Consider the following 18,303-nt stretch of genomic DNA (forward strand, 5'->3'; position numbering starts at 1 on the left):
AGGTCCTTTGTATGTAGCATAAAACTTATGTATTTTGTGTTTCTGTTTGCTGGAGAGATGGTGTGTTTTTATAAATACTTTCTGGCCTACTGAGAATGTTATTTTCATTGCTGTTCTATCTCCCCTTTCTTTTCTTTTAATGGCGGCCTTTCTGATGTTGGAGAGTGCTGTTGCTATGACTTGTTTATGCTGTCTACGTGGTACGATATGAAATCTAACATTTTCTCTTGTTATGTTTGGGGGTTCTATATTTTTAAGTACAGTAACTGGAGGTAGTAGTGTAGTGCTATGTGACATTTCATTTATTACTTCTTGAAAATCTTTAAGGTATATATCCCGAGTGTTGTGTCTTTTGCCTGCATATAATCGGCATAAAGTGCCTATGTACTTCATAGATCGGCTGCTGGATTTACGCTAGGTTTGTATTTAGATATGTAGATGGGTTTTATTTTGTGTTGTAACGTGTTCTGCCATTGCACTGATTTGTATTGTAGGCTATCATCCGAAATTATTCGTTCCCCTCGACCTACCTGTCTGAGAAAATCTTTTCTAAATGCTTTACTTATAGTAAGACCTGTTGCCCGTTTTAATGGTGTCAAGGTAACATATTTAGAAGTAAGTTCCAAAACGACAAATATGAAAATATATCCATCTTTTGTGCATGGGAGGGGCCCCATCAAATCTGTTGCAGCTATTTGTTTTAATCTTTTAGGGATTATTGGAAACATAGGTGGTTTGGTTTGGAAAGTGACATGTTTAGCCCTCATACATTTTTTTGCATTTGACTAATACTGTTCTAATTCCTCTTTCCATATTAGGAAAATGGGTTGTTTGTTTTATTTTTAAAAAGCATTTCTTTGGTCCAAAGTGGCCATTACTTAAATGTGTATACCATATGTACTTATTAATTAGTTCATCTGGGATATACATTAACCATTCATTCGTTGCAACATTTCGTCTAAAAAATAAAACATTGTTTTTTACGAGATAGTGCTGTCGAATGTCTGGGAAATCCTTACTTCTCCACTTGTGTTTGATTCCTAGTATTTCGGGATCCTTGTCCTGTTCTTTGCCTATGTTTTTCAATGCTGTCGTAATGTAGTTTTAGAAAGGTACTTGTTTCCTGTAGTGCATTGTAAACGGGTCTTCTGCTGCTTCCAAACGTATGTTACTGGATGCACCCTGTGGACATCGTGATAAAGCATCTGCTAATACATTCGCTGGTCCTGATTTTGTGTAATAGTGAAGTCAAATTCCTGTAGTATTAACATCCGTCTGGCTAACCTCCCATGAGTTAGTTTGGCGGATAACAGAAATTCCAATACTTTGTGGTCAGTGTATACTTTTGATTTTCTTCTGAATAGGAAGTATCGAAAACGTTGGAAGCCCCATACAATGGCCAATGTTTCCAGCTCCGTGACTGAATAGTTTTCCTCGCTTTTTGTGAGTACCCGACTGGCAAACGCAATTGTTCTATATGATCTTAGCCCTGCCTGTTCTTGGAATAAAACAACTCCTAAACCTGTTTTCGCGCTATCAGCGGCCATACAAAAATTTTGTGTTAGATCAGGATGTGCTAAAATCGGTGCTGTTGTTAGTGCGTTTTTCACTTTTAAAAATTCTTCATTGGCTTGTTGATCCCATACCCATGGCGTGTTTTTTTTCAGTCAATGCACATAGGCGTGGTGTTGTGAGAGAGTCGATCCAAATAAATTTTTTATAGAATCCGGTGAGACCTAGGACTCCTCTGAGAGTTTTCTTATTCTATGGAGTACAGAATTCTTTGATTGCCGTTAGTATTTCTGGGTCGGGCATTACCCCTTTCTCTGAAATTATGTGTCCTACAAACTTGACCTCTCGCCTTCCAAATCTGGATTTTGTTATATTTACTGTGACCCCATGCTCTTTCATGATCTGTAAAAACTGATTTAATGTGTCGTTGTGATGTTCCCAAGAGGGATCTGCTTTAATCACATCATCAACATAACAAGTAATTTTTTGTAAAATTTCAGGACTGAGTATAGTATTAAATCCCCTAATAAACGCTGCTGACGATATGTTTAAACCAAATGGCAATCGTTTAACCTGGTAACATCTACCGAAAACGATAAATGCTGTAAATTTTCTACATTCTGGGGCCAATTCTATTTGCCAGAAACTACTCCGTAAATCAATTGATGAAAATATCTTAGCACCATGGAAGTTTTGTATCAATTCCTCTAATTTTTCTGGGCGCTCTGTCTCAGTGATTATGATTGTTTTGATCTGTCTGGAATCAAGCACTAACCTGATGCTCCCATCTCGTTTTTGTACAATATGGAGCGGGCTGTTGAACGTGGAGGTAGCTGGTTCAATAATATCGTCATCTAACATTTTAGATATCTCCTGGAATACTTTATTCCTGTAGCTTAATGGGATTGTATAGGTTGGCACTCTAAATGGTTTGTGCCGTTTTACTTCAAACTTGTACTGAAAGTGTTTAATACTGCCAGTCTTAGGTAAAAATACCTCTGCTTTATCTCGTAAAATACCCTCTAATTCCCTTTTACTGTGTTCCGAAATACCTTGAACTTCTTGCAATTTTTCGTCGATTTCTTTATGGACCTCTAACATGAGTTGAGGTGATTCCCCCTTTTGTGCACACCATTGCAATTCTTCATCCTCTTTATCTCGCGTCATTCTTAATTGTTTGTTTATAACTGGTATTTCTTCTAATTTTAGCTTTTGCTCAAAGAGAAGTGTGACATTCCCGAATGTTACGCTACCTTTCCCCATATCTATTATCGCTCGTCTCTCATTTAAAAAATCTGCACCTATAATCAAATCTACAGTTAGTTTAGGTATAATCACGAAGTTGTCTTCGATCTTTTGACCTTGACACGAAAGAGTTAACATTGTTTGTCTCGTAAATTCCGCAGCATTGTTTCTAATAGGACCTCTTACTTTAATCTTACCTGTTTTCAGAACTGGCAGTTCCTCATTGGCATTACACTGCATGAATAAATTTTCTGAGATCGCAGTCAGTTCACTTCCGCTATCAATTACAATATTGACTGGGATATGCTTTACCATAGCCTTCACAATTGGTTGAATTTGAAAGGGTGGGTTCTGTTCTTCTTCTTCTTGCCTAAACGAATCCTCCACTGAATCATACATGAGTCGTTTTAGGAATTTCCCTTGTGAATTCGAATTTTCTGTAGGATAAGCTTCGACTGCTACTTCTCTCTCTTTTATTTCCTCTTCTCTAGCCGGCCGCGGTGGCCGTGCGGTTCTGGCGCTGCAGTCCGGAACCGCGGGACTGCTACGGTCGCAGGATCGAATCCTGCCTCGGGCATGGGTGTGTGTGATGTCCTTAGGTTAGTTAGGTTTAAGTAGTTCTAAGTTCTAGGGGACTTATGACCTTAAGATGTTGAGTCCCATAGTGCTCAGAGCCATTTGAACCATTTGAACCTCTTCTCTATTTCTTCCTTCATTTACGCTTTCTTCAACATCCTCTACTTTTTCCTCATCCTCGTCTATCTTCTCCTTCGTCGTCGCTACTTCCACATAACCGCATGTAAATGCTCTAATTATCGCTTTATAACTTCCTTCATTATATACATTGGGTTGTGTGCCCACCCGTAACATATTTTCAACTTCTGTCGACTGCGCATTATCCTCATTGAATTCGCTTTCCCTGGTTTCCATCTCAAATAGCTCTGCAATACTCATTACTTCGTCCTTTCCTCCTACATTCGTTGTGCATGCCTCTGGTAATTCATCTTCCTCGTCAGTATTCTCCCAATTAATTTCGTCCCAACACGATATTGTTATCTTCTTGTCTTCGTTTTCATCTGGTCCCTGCGGATTTGTTTCTTACTTCTCTTCTCGTGATAAGATTTTTACTTCTCTGTTCAAGGTGCTGCAATTGTCCTAGGTCGGTGCGTCATTCTCTTTGGGATAGGCGCTTAGCTGTCAATTCGAACGTTTATCGGGGTTTGGTGGTCTTACCTCCACCTCTTCTATCTGTATTCTCTTTTCTTGTTCAGCTTGTTGATAGTGGTTTCTTTGTTGATAATTTGTCGGTCTATTGGTTCTCCAGTACCCGTTCCGGTTGTCGTTATTCCCTCTGTAATAGTTGTTGCCGTTCCTGGGTGAATTATAGTTATTGCCATATTCTCTTCTAAATCCATAACCGGTTCTTTGTTGAAATCTATTGTCGTTTCTTGGTGCGAAGTTATCACATGGTTCATAATTATTGTTTCTTCGTACTGTGTCTTGTGGATTCCACTGCTTTTTGCTTTCGTTTTCACGTGCGCTTCGTCTTTTCCTTGCGTCATCTTCCGAAAATTTTAACTCTAGTTCCCTTAGAATACCTTTAAATACTTCGACGTCATTGCCTCCGCGACCTACTAATGATTGCTGGTATTTCAATGGTAGCTTCATCGTGCATAGTTTAATCAACTCTCTGTCACTGTACGGTACATCTAAGCATTGATTTTTCTTTGCCATTAATTCGAAAAATTTCACGGGACTCTTCTCTCCTGAATTTTCAAAATATGGGTTCTGTAATAATTCGTACTACACTCTGTTCTGTGATTCGCTGAACCAATATCGTGAGAGAAACTTCTCTCTGAAATCTTCGTACGATCGGCCTGTCGCTCCAACATTCTGCATGGTTTCTGCGACTGTTCCTGACATGTGTGCTTATATAAAGACTAATTTGTGTGGTAGCGTCCAGTGTTCTGGTAAACCTACTCGGAATTGATCAATAAAAGTTCGTCGATGTAATGAGTTTACTTCTGGAAATTTTGAAATTTCCTGACTGTGAGGAAATGATCGTTGTCGTACTTCGTCATAGTTCCATATGAAATTCGCGATTCTTCGCCACTTTTGTTTCTGATCATTCCTCCCGTCGTTCTTTCCGGTTGTGGTAGATCCATTGGATATTGTCCACTGTAACTTTCGCCTACCGTTGAGTAGTATCGTTGGAGTGGTACGCAATAATTTTCTTCCATCGGTTGTGAACGTGTAGCTGAATGCATTGCACTGAACTCTTCGCGACCTGGGTTTCCATTGTCAGGTATCGTTTCGGTATTTTGTCTGGCTAACCTTTCCGCTTCATTGCACGGTCCAGACTGTCTTGAAACATACATTTGTGGTTCCGCATGTGTTTGTGGTGCCGTTTGTTCATCAAGAATTTCGAAACGTGTTTGTTGCTGTGCAGGCTGTCTGATTTCACGTATGTTACTTTCCGCCTGTGATTGGAATCGCAAATGCGTAATATCTTAGTTAACTGCTTGTTACAGATACGAATGTGGTTGCAGACCCTGTGCTTGTTCGATCCTGTTCACTACGCTCTTCAATGGTTTGCAACAACTCTGTCCGCAATTTCTGAAATTGTAGCTTCGTTTGCGCTTCTATTTTGACTATGCGGTTATCATATCTTGTCAGTGCTGCTTTTGTGATACGTTTGTGTAACACACTGTTTTCAACAACTTCACGCGCTGTACCTGCTGCTTGTCTAGTAATTTCGTTTGTCTGTTTCTTTAGTTTCTTGACTTCTCTCTATGTGTTGTTACGTAATGTTTTGATCTCGTCCTGAGTGTCATTACGCAATGTTTGTACGTCCACTTGTACCTTGTCAATGTCTGTTTTCAATTGATTGTGACCTATTATTAAGTTTCCTATCACTTCTCGAGATTCTTTTGCCTCGTCTTCAATACGACTTAGGTGTAACTGAATTTTTTTGTTTTGTTCTTTAATCGCACGCATTTGTCTCGTGGTTTCTGCATTCTGAATTTGAATTTGGTTCGCTATGTCTTTATTTTGCCTTGTCATGGTTTCCGTAATTTGTTGTAATAATTCTGTCAGATTGGTGGGTCCTATTGCGTTTTCTTCCGACGTCCTACGCTCTGTGTTTTCGCCCAAGTGTTGGTTCGCAACCGATTACATTGAACTGTGGTGTGACACGTTTCCGCTCGCATTCCTTGTACTCTGTGGTGAGGGAGCTCTCATTACTTGTACTATAGGTTCTACGTATTCAAGACGCAAGTTAGAATCCTCATTGACTGTCTCTCTACTTTCCTGCTCCTCTGTCGTATGCTGACTTACGTTTTCTATGCCTTGACGTACATTATCCTCGTTATGGTGCGTTATATGTCCTATTTCTCGCGATACTGCATCGTCTGTTGTACTGTCCTCTATTCTCTGTCCATTTTCAAGCTGGGTCTCTACCTCAATTCGGTCAAGGTCTCGATCTGCCATTGCTAATCTTTCCGAATCCCTTACTTTCAGTTTGAAAAGCAATTCACGCGCCCTAGTTCCAGTCAACATGCGCTCATACGATCGCATGCGTTTCATAATCTTTTGTTCACACGACTAGACACTTATTTTACCCAAGACTGACAATCCATTCACTTACTTGTTGGGTCAGAACCAACTAGTCAACGATGTATCCGCCACCTGTGCGCTTGCATTGAGGAGAAAACTTAATTCTAACAATTTTTAAAATTCATAACTTAATTATGCTATTGTCTCTGCTAGAATGTCTCACTATCTATCGCTGCAGCTACTGTTTTCAACTATTTATGCCTTTAAAAAAATTTTTTTATTACGAAAAATTTTTAATAGGATATTTTTCTGACCTAGTTAGGCATGTGGTCGACCTTCAATCATGGTATTTTACCATCCTGGCAGGGTCGCCATTTTCTAACATTCTGCATGGTGTCTGTTTGTTCTATATCGTGTCTCCCTACCACTTTTGCGCAACGACGCTCTGAGCGTGTTTTTTAGGGAATTGACTAGTTTGGACCTGGGACCTGTTGCTGGTAAGGAGACGCCAGACCACACATGACATGTAGAGTTCAGAAGAGTTCAGTGAGACTAGCGATGATATAACCAAATACTTAATGATTTCAGCATCAGCTCCACTGCACTCCCTGTAAAAGAATCTTAATACTAACTAGATGTAGTGGAAGGGGTTCAAGGCTTTCCTATTTTTAGTTAGCTGGTAAAATAACGTCAAAAATTCAGTTAAGTTTACCATTGGAAATTTTATTCTACTCACAAAACATTGTTTATAAGTTGCACTATTGATAAAAGGAAATGTTTTAATACAGGATGGTAAAAACCAACTGCATTCAACAAAAATGTGAACGAATATTCCCTGAATGGGTTTCCAAGTTCTACAATGAATCGAAGGATGACCTATGCCATATTACATCTATAATCTAGGTTTAAATTAAGTTTCACGAAAGAGAAAGCTATCAAAATGGTTTACAGTGGCCCTCAATTATCTTTAATTACTTATCTAACTTGTCGTAAATTACAGTGGCTGATATGGCTTCTCAATAACTATATAACAGAAAAATCATCGAGTTTCAGATTTTTACTTCAAGTGGCAAATGTGGACACCATGAGCTTTAGTTGACGATCGAGACTAGTATTACGAAAAAAGGGGATGTAACAGATGAGACTTCTGCAGTTCTGAGTGAAGCTTTATGTTCTGTTATGCGGCATCGCGTGCGTTCATTATCTTGTCGGTATTCATCAGGGGGCGGCGGGCAGCACAGCTCCGCTCACCTCGCCGTCTCGGAAGCAACTCTCTCCTAACTTCTCCTTACTACAATTTACCGAAGTTGGCTTAAAAAAACTATCTGGCTGTGTTTTCATCTGACCAATCAGGGTCTCAATGTTAACCTTAAGCTCCGCCTACAAAAATTCTATCTATCCAATGAGAAACGTTATACTTTTCGTGGTGGGGCAATGTTTTTAAAGTTTGCAACGTAACAGAGACGCGAAAAAGTCTCACGCTAAAACTTGCAGCTGGTGTGGTCCTTTTAGTGTTATTGTAAGATCTATAGTGTTCTTCTGGAAGGCTCTAGCTTTTAACATAGGCTGGGGGGTGGTCCTAGCGGTTAGCAGGCGACGTGGGTGTCCGTCCCTTATTGTAGGGCCTTCCAGCTTAACACGGTTCTGCTCCCGGCTTCTGTTCTCGTTTCTCCCCTCGGAACTGCGTCTGTCTCACGGTGGGAAGGTATGACATGCATTTAGGTATTCTTGTGTTAGTCTGTGGTATTCCATTTGCTCACTCGTTACTCGTATTACTTTGGTTAATTTAATGTCACGATTTATTCGGAGCTATGCGGCATACTACTGGATTTGCTTATCATGTCAGGGTTTTCATGGAAGGTGTTTGATTTGCCTGACACCTTACACACTCGCGAGTTGATGGCACCTACCAATAACAAATGTAGCAGCACGTCTCTGAATTGCTGGGAGGTCTTCCTTTAACCCGACCTGGTGGGGCTTCTAAATGCTTGAGCAGCACTCAAGAATGGTCTGCATTAGCCTTCTACAGGCTGCCTTCTTGATCGATAATTTAACGTTTCCTAAAATACTGCCAATAAACCGAAGTCGGCTTTCTGCCTTCCCTACTGTGAACTTTACGTGCTGGTTCCATTTCATACAGCCTTGCAACAGCCTAGGTATTTAATGGACGTGACTGTGTCGAGTAGCGCAGAACAAATGCCGTATTCGATCGTTACGGGATGGTTTTCCCCGCTCACTTGCATTAAACTGTATATTCCTACATTTGTAACAAGTTGTCATTGACCACACCCGCCAGAAGTTTTGTCTAAGTCGTCTTGTGTTTTTCTATAGTCACTCAACGTTGAAAGCTTCTTGTGCACTACAGCATCAACAGGAAACAGCCGCAATTTGCTGCACACCCTTTCTGTCACATGATTGATATATATAGAGAATAGGAGCTGTCCTGTCTCATTTCCCTGGGGCAATCCTGACAATGTTTTTGTCGCTGATGAACATTCGTCTTCGAGAAGAACGTACTGGGTTGTATTACTTAACAAGTCTTCGAGACAATGACATATCTGGGGAGCTAATCCACAATCAGTAGGGAACCATGTCGAACAACTACCGGAACTATAGGAATACGGAAAATTCCACTGTGTAGAATAATTAATGGCGAGAGTTGGGCTAGGTCGATCAGTGGCGAAGTGCCAGAATAAATATCCTAAGGTCTAGGGTTCAACCCCCGGTCTCGCCTACCAAACAGATTTTCAGCCAGAGCAACAGAACGCGCCGAACCACTGCGACGTTATAACAATCATGGGTACAGATTTGCGACCACTCCCTGCATGCAAGAGATCAGAAGAGTCGCCCACAAAGTACACATCGTCTTGAACCCGCGACACACGGCGAAATTATGATTTGCAACTTATATATGGGACCAACAAAATAACAGAAGGCCAGAAACCGAAATATGTAGAAATCTTTGTGATCTTCGTAGCCACAGCATTAGACGCAGACTCTACAAAATTTGCACCCGGACCAGAAAAGTGTTTTACCAGCACCACGAAGTCGAGTTGCTCCCGCCAACATAAAGACGCAGCAACGCAGCGTGTGAACACCAGGGAAGAAATTTGCACTGAACGAATGAAGCATCACACTACAATACGTCGGCTGCTCAGGAAAACCCAACTACAACGAATCTACAGCTGCAAATATGATCAGTGGACAAGGGTTGCTAATATGGAACTTCAAAAACTTCGTAAATTTATCCACGTTGTACGGAACTGGTTGAAGTCAGTGAAAGTATTATAAATTTGCAAAATCATTTTTACTGTTTCGGTTACACAGACGTAGCTGCATATATAGCACTAGTTAACAGTATCAATAACAAACCAAAGGATAAAACAAAAAGCTGAAGTAAATGGCTATGACAAAACACATATTGACAACCTTACACAGAAAAGAAATCCAGTAATAAATCTTCTGCAGAACAGATGCATATCATTGGCAAGCCAAAACCTTACAGCAAAACAAAAGTTTTCAGACCAGTAAAATTAACATCGTTCTCATAACACGTAACAAAATGCAATACCCATTGAGAAATGACATAAACACACATAAACGCCTACAACACAATAAGTGTTATACTAAATCAACAATAGCCACCTATATAAAGGCAAGTCAGGGTATACACGAAGTGACCAAAAGTATCCGGACACCTGGCTGAAAATGGCTTACAAGTTCGTGGCGCTCTCCATCGGTAATGCTGGAATTCAATATGGATCTGACCCAACCTTAACCTTGATGACAGCTTCCACTCTCGCAGGCAATGTTCAATCAGGTGCTGGAAGGTTTCTTGGGAAATCACAGCCCATTCTTCACGGAGTGCTGCACTGAGGAAAGTTATCGATGTCGGTCGGTGAGGCCTGGCATGAAGTCGGCGTTCCAAAATATCCCAAAGGTATTCTTTAGGATTCAGGTCAGGACTCTTTGCATACCAGTCCATTACAGGGAAGTTATTTCGTGTAGCCACTCCGCCACAGGCCGTGCATTAAGAACAGGTGCTCGATCGTGCTGAAAGATGCGGTCGCCATCCCCGAATTGCTCTTCAACAGTGGGGAGCAAGAAGGTGCTTCAAACATCAATGAAGGCCTGTGCTGTGACAGTGCCGCGCGAAACAACAAGGGGTGCAAGCCCCCTCCATGAAAAGCACAACCACACCATAACATCACCACCTCCGAATTTTACTGTTAGCAATACATACACTGGTAGATGACGTTCATTGGGCATTCACGATACCCACATCCTGCCATCGGATTGCCACACTGTGTACCATGATTCGTCAATCCACACAACGTTTTTCTACTGTTCTATAGTCCAATGTTTGCGCTCCTTACACCAAGCGATGCGTCGTCTGGCATTTATCGGCGTGATGTGTGGTTTATGAGCGGCCCCTCGACCATGAAATCCAAGTTTTCTCACCTCCCTCCTAACTGTATTAGTATGTGCAGTGGATCCTGATGCTGTTTTGAATTCCTGTGTGACTGCCTGGATAGATGTCTGCCTATTACACATTACGACCCTCTTCAACTGTCAGCGCTCTCTATAAGTCAACATACGAGGTCAGCCTGTACGCTTTTCTGCTGTACGTGTCTCTTCACGTTTCCTCTTCACTACCACATCGCAAACAGTGGACCAAGGGTTGCTTAGGACTGTGGAAATCTCGCTTGCAGACGTGTACACAAGTGACACCCAATTACCTGACGACGTTCGAAGTCCGTGAGTTCCGTGGAGCGTCCCATTCTGCTCTCTCATGATGTCTAAGGACTGCTGAGGGCGCTGATATGGAATACCCGGCAGCAGGTGGCAGCACAATGCACCGCATATGAAAAACGTATGTTTTTGGGGGTGTCCGGATTCTTTTTTTGATGATATAGTGTAAGAAGTGATCTTAATGTTACATAGAACTACAAGGGACACCAAATTGACTAGTGTAATGAATAGAGTGCTAAGTGGTAAGTTAGTAAATAATTATGTACGTTTCATCAAAAGTTTATCTAATGCAGAATGTTTGTTTTGTTAATAAAATAAGTTAATCGAAAAAGTATTGTTTTAACAACACTGAATAACGTAGAAAAACCAAAGAATCATACCATTCAATACGTGCCAAGACAAAAAAATGTAAAAAGAGATTAATTTTTGGTTGTTTGCACCGTGTTGGGGTTGAAGTATATATATATATTAGCAACTAAGACTTTTAAAAGTAAAAATTTGAATGTTAAAATGCTATGTGAAGACAATGATATGTATTTAGTGTGTTCTGCGGGCCAGACCAATAAAGCAATAGTGTAAGTAAATACATTAATGAAATGGTATAATCTTACAACTCACTTAAGGTGTAAAGTAAAATAAATGAATCGTTATGTACAGGTTTAAATCTCTGTACATAAACTCACCGGTAAATTACCGTCAACGAAATTGTGATTTATGGACGTGTAACTGATATGCAACTGATGACGGCAGTATGCAGCTGAAATATGTCGTTCGAATCAATATTATTGAAAGAATTCTTATGAGTGAAATCGAGATATTTGCTTTTCGTTATGTCTTTCATTATTCATTTGAGTCAGCTACGAAAAATTTATATCGTTCACCTCTGACAAGATCTACTAATCTGAAAAATGCTGAGTTTCAGCGTGGTTCGAAATTCACGTTTAACTGTAGCTTCTTCCAGTAACTGACTGGATAAATGAGTTCAAAAGTCGGGGGAAGATAACGGCATCCCAACTCCTTTATTGCCATAGTCGTAATGGAGTGCGGTGTTTAAATCAGCTTTACCATTTATTAAAATTTTACCTTTCTTTAGCCAATGTCACTGGAAAAACATTAAGAATAACCACTACTTCGTCATCGCCAGAACGTGTGAAATTGAATTTCCAACTATTCTAGCTAAAAACAAGTGCAAGGAAGCAAATGAACTGAGTAAAATCGTTGCTAGGTGCACTGGCAGATACGAGACAATACACAAGGAAAGTACCGAACGTGTCACGAAGTAATTACATCTTGGCTGAATAAAAGAGCAAACGAACGTTGGTGAATGTTATTTGTTTGAAGATTTATTAAACATGCTGTTACTTCAAACATCCGTTTTCTTCTGCCAGTCTGCTTTTAACTTACACGTTGAAAATTTATGTGTATTTCGACCGATATAGCTTATTCCGGGCTAACTGAGAGAGGCATCATAGCTTTCATCCACACAGCTGGATGTGCTCGCTGAACAGTTGTCGGTTCTCGGATGCGTAAATAGCGTGCCTGTGTCCATGTTGTGAGGTATCATGGCAAGCACTATGCCTGTAAGGAATATAGTTGTATATAAATGAAGGAAATCTACATCCAATTCTAGAGTTCGTTCTTCCAAAAGCATTCTCTTTTTGTACATGAAAAACGATATTTTTTGGATTATGATGTTTTCTTTGACATGCGGTATATCATGTGTTATTATAAGGATATTGTGTATTGTGTGTGTGCATCGTGTATTAAATCGAGGACCTAGAAACAACGAAGAGGCTTCGTCTCGCCGTGGCACTCAGTGGTTCACAACCCAACAACAGGCCACAGCAGTCCACCCACTCCACCGCCGCCCCACACCGAACCCAGGGTTATTGCAGTTCGGCCCCCAGTGGACCCCCCCCTACCCTCACGGGAACTTCTAATACCAGACGTTTGTGAGTCAAATGTTTGCGTGGTAAAGTAATTTTGGTGTACGCGTAAGTGGAGACAGTGTTTGCGCAGCAATCACCTGCATTCGCCGAGGCAGATGGAAACCGGACCTCGACACTAATCCGCCGGGCGGATTCGTGCCGGGAACCGGCACGCCTTCCCGCTCGGAAAAGGATATTGTTTTGTAAAATTAATTATTTAAAAGAGAACAATTAGCAAAGGTTCTGGTCACGAGTGCTACAGACACGGTCCAGTACGCAAGTCCTTCGTCTAGAATTTTGTAGTCGAAATATAATGGACTTCAGTTCTCGAAAACACTAAGAACACGGAGGAATGGTCCACCCACGTGTGGCTCTTGCGATTTGGGAGGCGACGGGACGGACGTCGTGTGTTACTACTGGCCCCTGAGCAACAGCTGCTTGGTAAAACACGCGCGTTTCCGAAAAGTCAATTAGGCGCGGGATTCGGGGCCGCCCGGTTGTAAATCAGTGTCCCAGCACTGAGCCGCGCGCATGCGCACGTCGGGCGGGCTTGCGTAACAGTCTGCGTCGCGGCCAGCCAGCCAATTAGCGCTGCGCGGGCGGCTAAGTCGCCCGGAAATTTGTTCATCCCTGGGAGGACAGCTCGTCCGCGTGATGCCGCAACCGACTCAACCCCCCTATCAGTACGTGACGTATACAAGGGCGTATAATCGTGAAACGATAGAATCATTAGCTTCATTAGACTTCGGCTCATAATACATCACTGGAGACTGCCCAATGCCTCATGATTCGATTTTAAGCTTCCTCCGGATATCGTCTGTGTCCAAGGACAGGACAGTCATTTTCGTGACCAGCTTGGTAGCATCATATTTCTTTGTAGGCACTGAGTATCCCCTCAAGTAGAAGTCACTGAAATAAGTTTTACGACTCTAATTTACACTGGTATGACAAAATTCATGGGAAACCTATCAATATCGTGTTGGACATTCTTTTGCCAGGCGTAGTACAGCAACTCGACGTGGTACGGTATCAGCAAGTCGTTGGAACTCCCCTGCAGGAATATTCTCCCATGCTGCCTCTATAGCCGTCCTTAATTGCGAAAGTGTTGTTGGTGCCGGATGTTGTGCACCAACTGACCTCTCAATTATGTCCCTTAAATGTCCGGCGGGACTCATGTCGGGCGATCTGGGTGGACAAATCAATCGTTCTAACTGTCCATAATGTTCTTCAAACCAATCGCAAATATTTGTGGCCCAGCTGCTTGACGTATTGTCATCCATAAAAATTCCATCTTTGTTTGGCTGTAAATTGATTGCAAATAGCCGAACATAAACACTTTCAGTCAGTGATCTATTCAGTTGGACCATAAGTCCGCCACCGTTGCAGAATGGACAGCGTGCCGGCTTGTCAAAATGGTTCAAATGGCTCTGAGCACTATGGGACTTAACTTCTGAGGTCATCAGTCCCCTAGAACTTAGAACTACTTAAACCTAACTAACCTAAGGACAACACACACATCCATGCCCGATGCAGGATTCGAATCTGCGACAGTAGCGGTCACGCGGTTCCAGACTGCAGCGCAGCAAGCGGCTACACGGGTGGCAGGGGTTGTGTGGCGTGGACTGGGCGGTTTTATAGGTTAGATGGCCTCGGGCAAGTACAGAGAGGGCAGCAGCCTCAAAGGGTGCGGGGCAAAGTCAGGACATGCGGGGGCCAAGCAGCAATCGGTATTGTAATTGTAAACTGTCGAAGCTGCAATGGTAAAGTACCGGAACTTCAAGGGCTGATAGAAAGCACCGAAGCTGAAATCGTTATCGGTAGAGAAAGCTGGCTGAAGCCAGAGATAAATTCTGCCGAAATTTTTACAAAAGCACAGACGGTGTTTAGAAAGGATAGATTGCATGCAACTGGTGGTGGCGTGTTTGTCGCTTTCAGTAGTAGTTTATCCCGTAGTGAAGTAGAAGTGGATAGTTCCTGTGAATTATTATGGGTGGAGGTTACACTCAACAATCGAGCTAGGTTAATAGTTGGCTCCTTTTACCGACCTCCAGACTCAGCAGAATTAGTGGCAGAACAACTGAGAGAAAATCTGGAATACATTTCACATAAATTTACTCAGCATGTTATAGTCTTAGGTGGAGATATCAATTTACCTGGTATAGACTGGGACAATCAAATGTTTAGGACGGGTGGTATGGACAGAGCATCGAGTGACATTATACTGAGTGCACTATCTGAAAATTACCTCGAGCAATTAAACAGAGAACCGACTCGTGGAGATAACATCTTGGGCCTACTGATAACAAACAGACCCGAACTTTTCGACTCTGTAAGTGCTGAACAGGGAATCAGTGATCACAAGGCCGTTGCAGCATCTCTGAATATGGAAGTTAATTGGAATATAAAAAAAAGGAGGAAGGTTTATCTGTTTAGCAAGAGTAATAGAAGGCAAATTTCAGACTACCTAACAGATCAAAACGAAAATTTTTGTTCCTACACTGACAATGTTGAGTGTTTATGGAAAAAGTTCAAGGCAATCGTAAAATGCGTTTTAGACAGGTACGTGCCGAGCAAAACTGTGAGGGACGGGAAAAACCCACCGTGGTTCAACAACAAATATAGGAAACTACTGCGAAAGCAAAGAGAGCTTCACTCCAAGTTTAAACGCAGCCAAAACTGTAAGTAGGTTGTTTATGTTCTCTTATTGGCAACGTTACGTAGCGCTCTGTATGAAAATCACTGGCTGTGCTGTGTGCAGTCTGTGGCTAGTTTGCATTGTTGTCTGCCATTGTAGTGTTGGGCAGCTGGATGTTAACAGCGCGCAGCGTTGCGCAGTTGGAGGTGAGCCGCCAGCAGTGGTGGATGTGGGGAGAGAGATGGCGGAGTTTTGAAATTTGTAAGACTGGATGTCATGAACTGCTATGTATATTATGAATTTTCAACACTATTAAGGTAAATACATTGTCTGTTCTCTATTAAAAACTTTCATTTGCTAACTATGCCTATCAGTAGTTAGTGCCTTCCGTAGTTTGAATCTTTTATTTAGCTGGCAGTAGTGGTGTTCGCTGTATTGCAGTAGTTCGAGTAACGAAGATTTTTGTGAGGTAAGTGATTTGTGAAAGGTATTGGTTAATGTTAGTCAGGGCCATTCTTTTGTAGGGATTATTGAAAGTCAGATTGCGTTGCGCTAAAAATATTGTGTGTCAGTTTGAGCACAGTCTTGTATTATTTTTCTAAGGGGACGTTTCAAAACCTCTCAGACAAACAGAAGCTAAACGATGTCAACGTTAGCGTAAGGAGGGCTATGCGTTAAGCGTTCAGTGAATTCGAAAGTAAAATTCTATGTACCGACTTGACAGAAAATCCTAGGAAGTTCTCGTCTTACGTTAAATCAGTAAGTGGCTCCAAACAGCATATCCAGACACTCCGGGATGATGATGGCATTGAAACAGAGGATGACACGCGTAAAGCTGAAATACTAAACACCTTTTTCCAAAGCTGTTTCACAGAGGAAGACCGCACTGCAGTTCCTTCTCTAAATCCTCGCACATCGAAATAAGTGTCCAAGGAATAGAAAAGCAACTGGAATCACTCAAAAGAGTTAAGTCCACTGGACCTGACGGGATACCAATTCGATTCTACACAGTGTACGCAAAAGAACTTGCCCCCCTTCTAACAGCCGTGTACCGCAAGTCTCTAGTGGAACGGAAGGTTCCAAATTATTGGAAAAGAGCACAGGGTAGTCCCAGTCTTCAAGAAGGGTCGTCCAGCAGATGCGCAAAACTATAGACCTATATCTCTGACGTCGATCTGTTGTAGAATTTTAGAACATGGTTTTTGCTCGCGTATCATGTCGTTTTTGGAAACCCAGAATCTACTCTGTAGGAATCAACATGGGTTCCCCTTCTAACAGCCGTGTACCGCAAGTCTCTAGAGGAACGGAAGGTTCCAAATGATTGGAAAAGAGCACAGGTAGTCCCAGTCTTCAAGAATGGTCGTCGAGCAGATGCGCAAAACTATAGACCTATATCTCTGACGTCGATCTGTTGTAGAATTTTAGAACATGGTTTTTGCTCGCGTATCATGTCGTTTTGGAAACCCAGAATCTACTCTGTAGGAATCAACATGGGTTCCGGAAACAGCGATCGTGTGAGACCCAACTAGCTTTATTTGTTCATGAGACTCAGAAAATATTAGATACAGGCTCCCAGGTAGATGCTATTTTCCTTGACTTCCGGAAGGCTTTCGATACAGTTCCGCACTCTCGCCTGGTAAACAAAGTAGGAGCCTACGGAATAACAGACCAGCTGTGTGGCTGGATTGAAGAGTTTTTAGCAAAAAGAACACCGCATGTTGTTATCAATGGGGAGACGTCTACAGACGTTAAAGTAACCTCTGGCGTGCCACAGGGGAGTGTTATGGGACCATTGCTTTTCACTATATATATAAATGACGTAGTAGATGGTGTCGGAAGTTCCATGCGGCTTTTCGCGGATGTTGCTGTAGTATACAGAGAAGTTGCAGCATTAGAAAATTGTAGCGAAATGCAGGAAGATCTGCAGCGGATAGGCACTTGGTGTAGGGAGTGGCAGCTGACCCTTAACATATACAACTGTAATGTATTGCCAATACATAGAAAAAAGGATCCTTTATTGTATGATTATATGATAGCGGAACAAACACTGGTAGCAGTTACTTCTGTAAAATATCTGGGAGTATGCGTGCAGAACGACTTGAAGTGGAATGAACATATAAAATTAATTGTTGGTAAGGCGGGTGCCAGGTTGAGATTCATTGGGGGAGTCCTTAGAAGATGTAGTCCATCAACAAAGGAGGTGGCTTACAAAACACTCATTCGACCTATACTTGAGTATTGCTCATCAGTGTGGGATCCGTACCAGATCAGGTTGACGGAGGAGATAGAGAAGATCCAAAGAAGAGCGGCGCGTTTCGTCACAGGGTTATTTGGTAACCGTGATAGCGTTACGGAGATGTTTAGCAAACTCAAGTGGCAGACTCTGCAAGAGAGGCGCTCTGCATCGCGGTGTAGCTTGCTCGCCATGTTTCGAGAGGGTGCGTTTCTGGATGAGGTATCGAATATATTGCTTCCCCCTACTTATACCTCCCGAGGAGATCACGAACGTAAAATTAGAGAGATTCGAGCGCGTACGGAGGCTTTCAGACAGTCGTTCTTCCCGCGAACCATACGCGACTGGAACAGAAAAGGGAGGTAATGACCGTGGCACGTAAAGTGCCCTCCTCCACACACCGTTGGGTGGCTTGCGGAGTATAAATGTAGATGTAGATGTAG

Source organism: Schistocerca americana, chromosome 5 (genome assembly GCF_021461395.2).
Source record: "Schistocerca americana isolate TAMUIC-IGC-003095 chromosome 5, iqSchAmer2.1, whole genome shotgun sequence".
In the NCBI taxonomy this organism is placed as follows: Eukaryota; Metazoa; Arthropoda; class Insecta; order Orthoptera; family Acrididae; genus Schistocerca; species Schistocerca americana.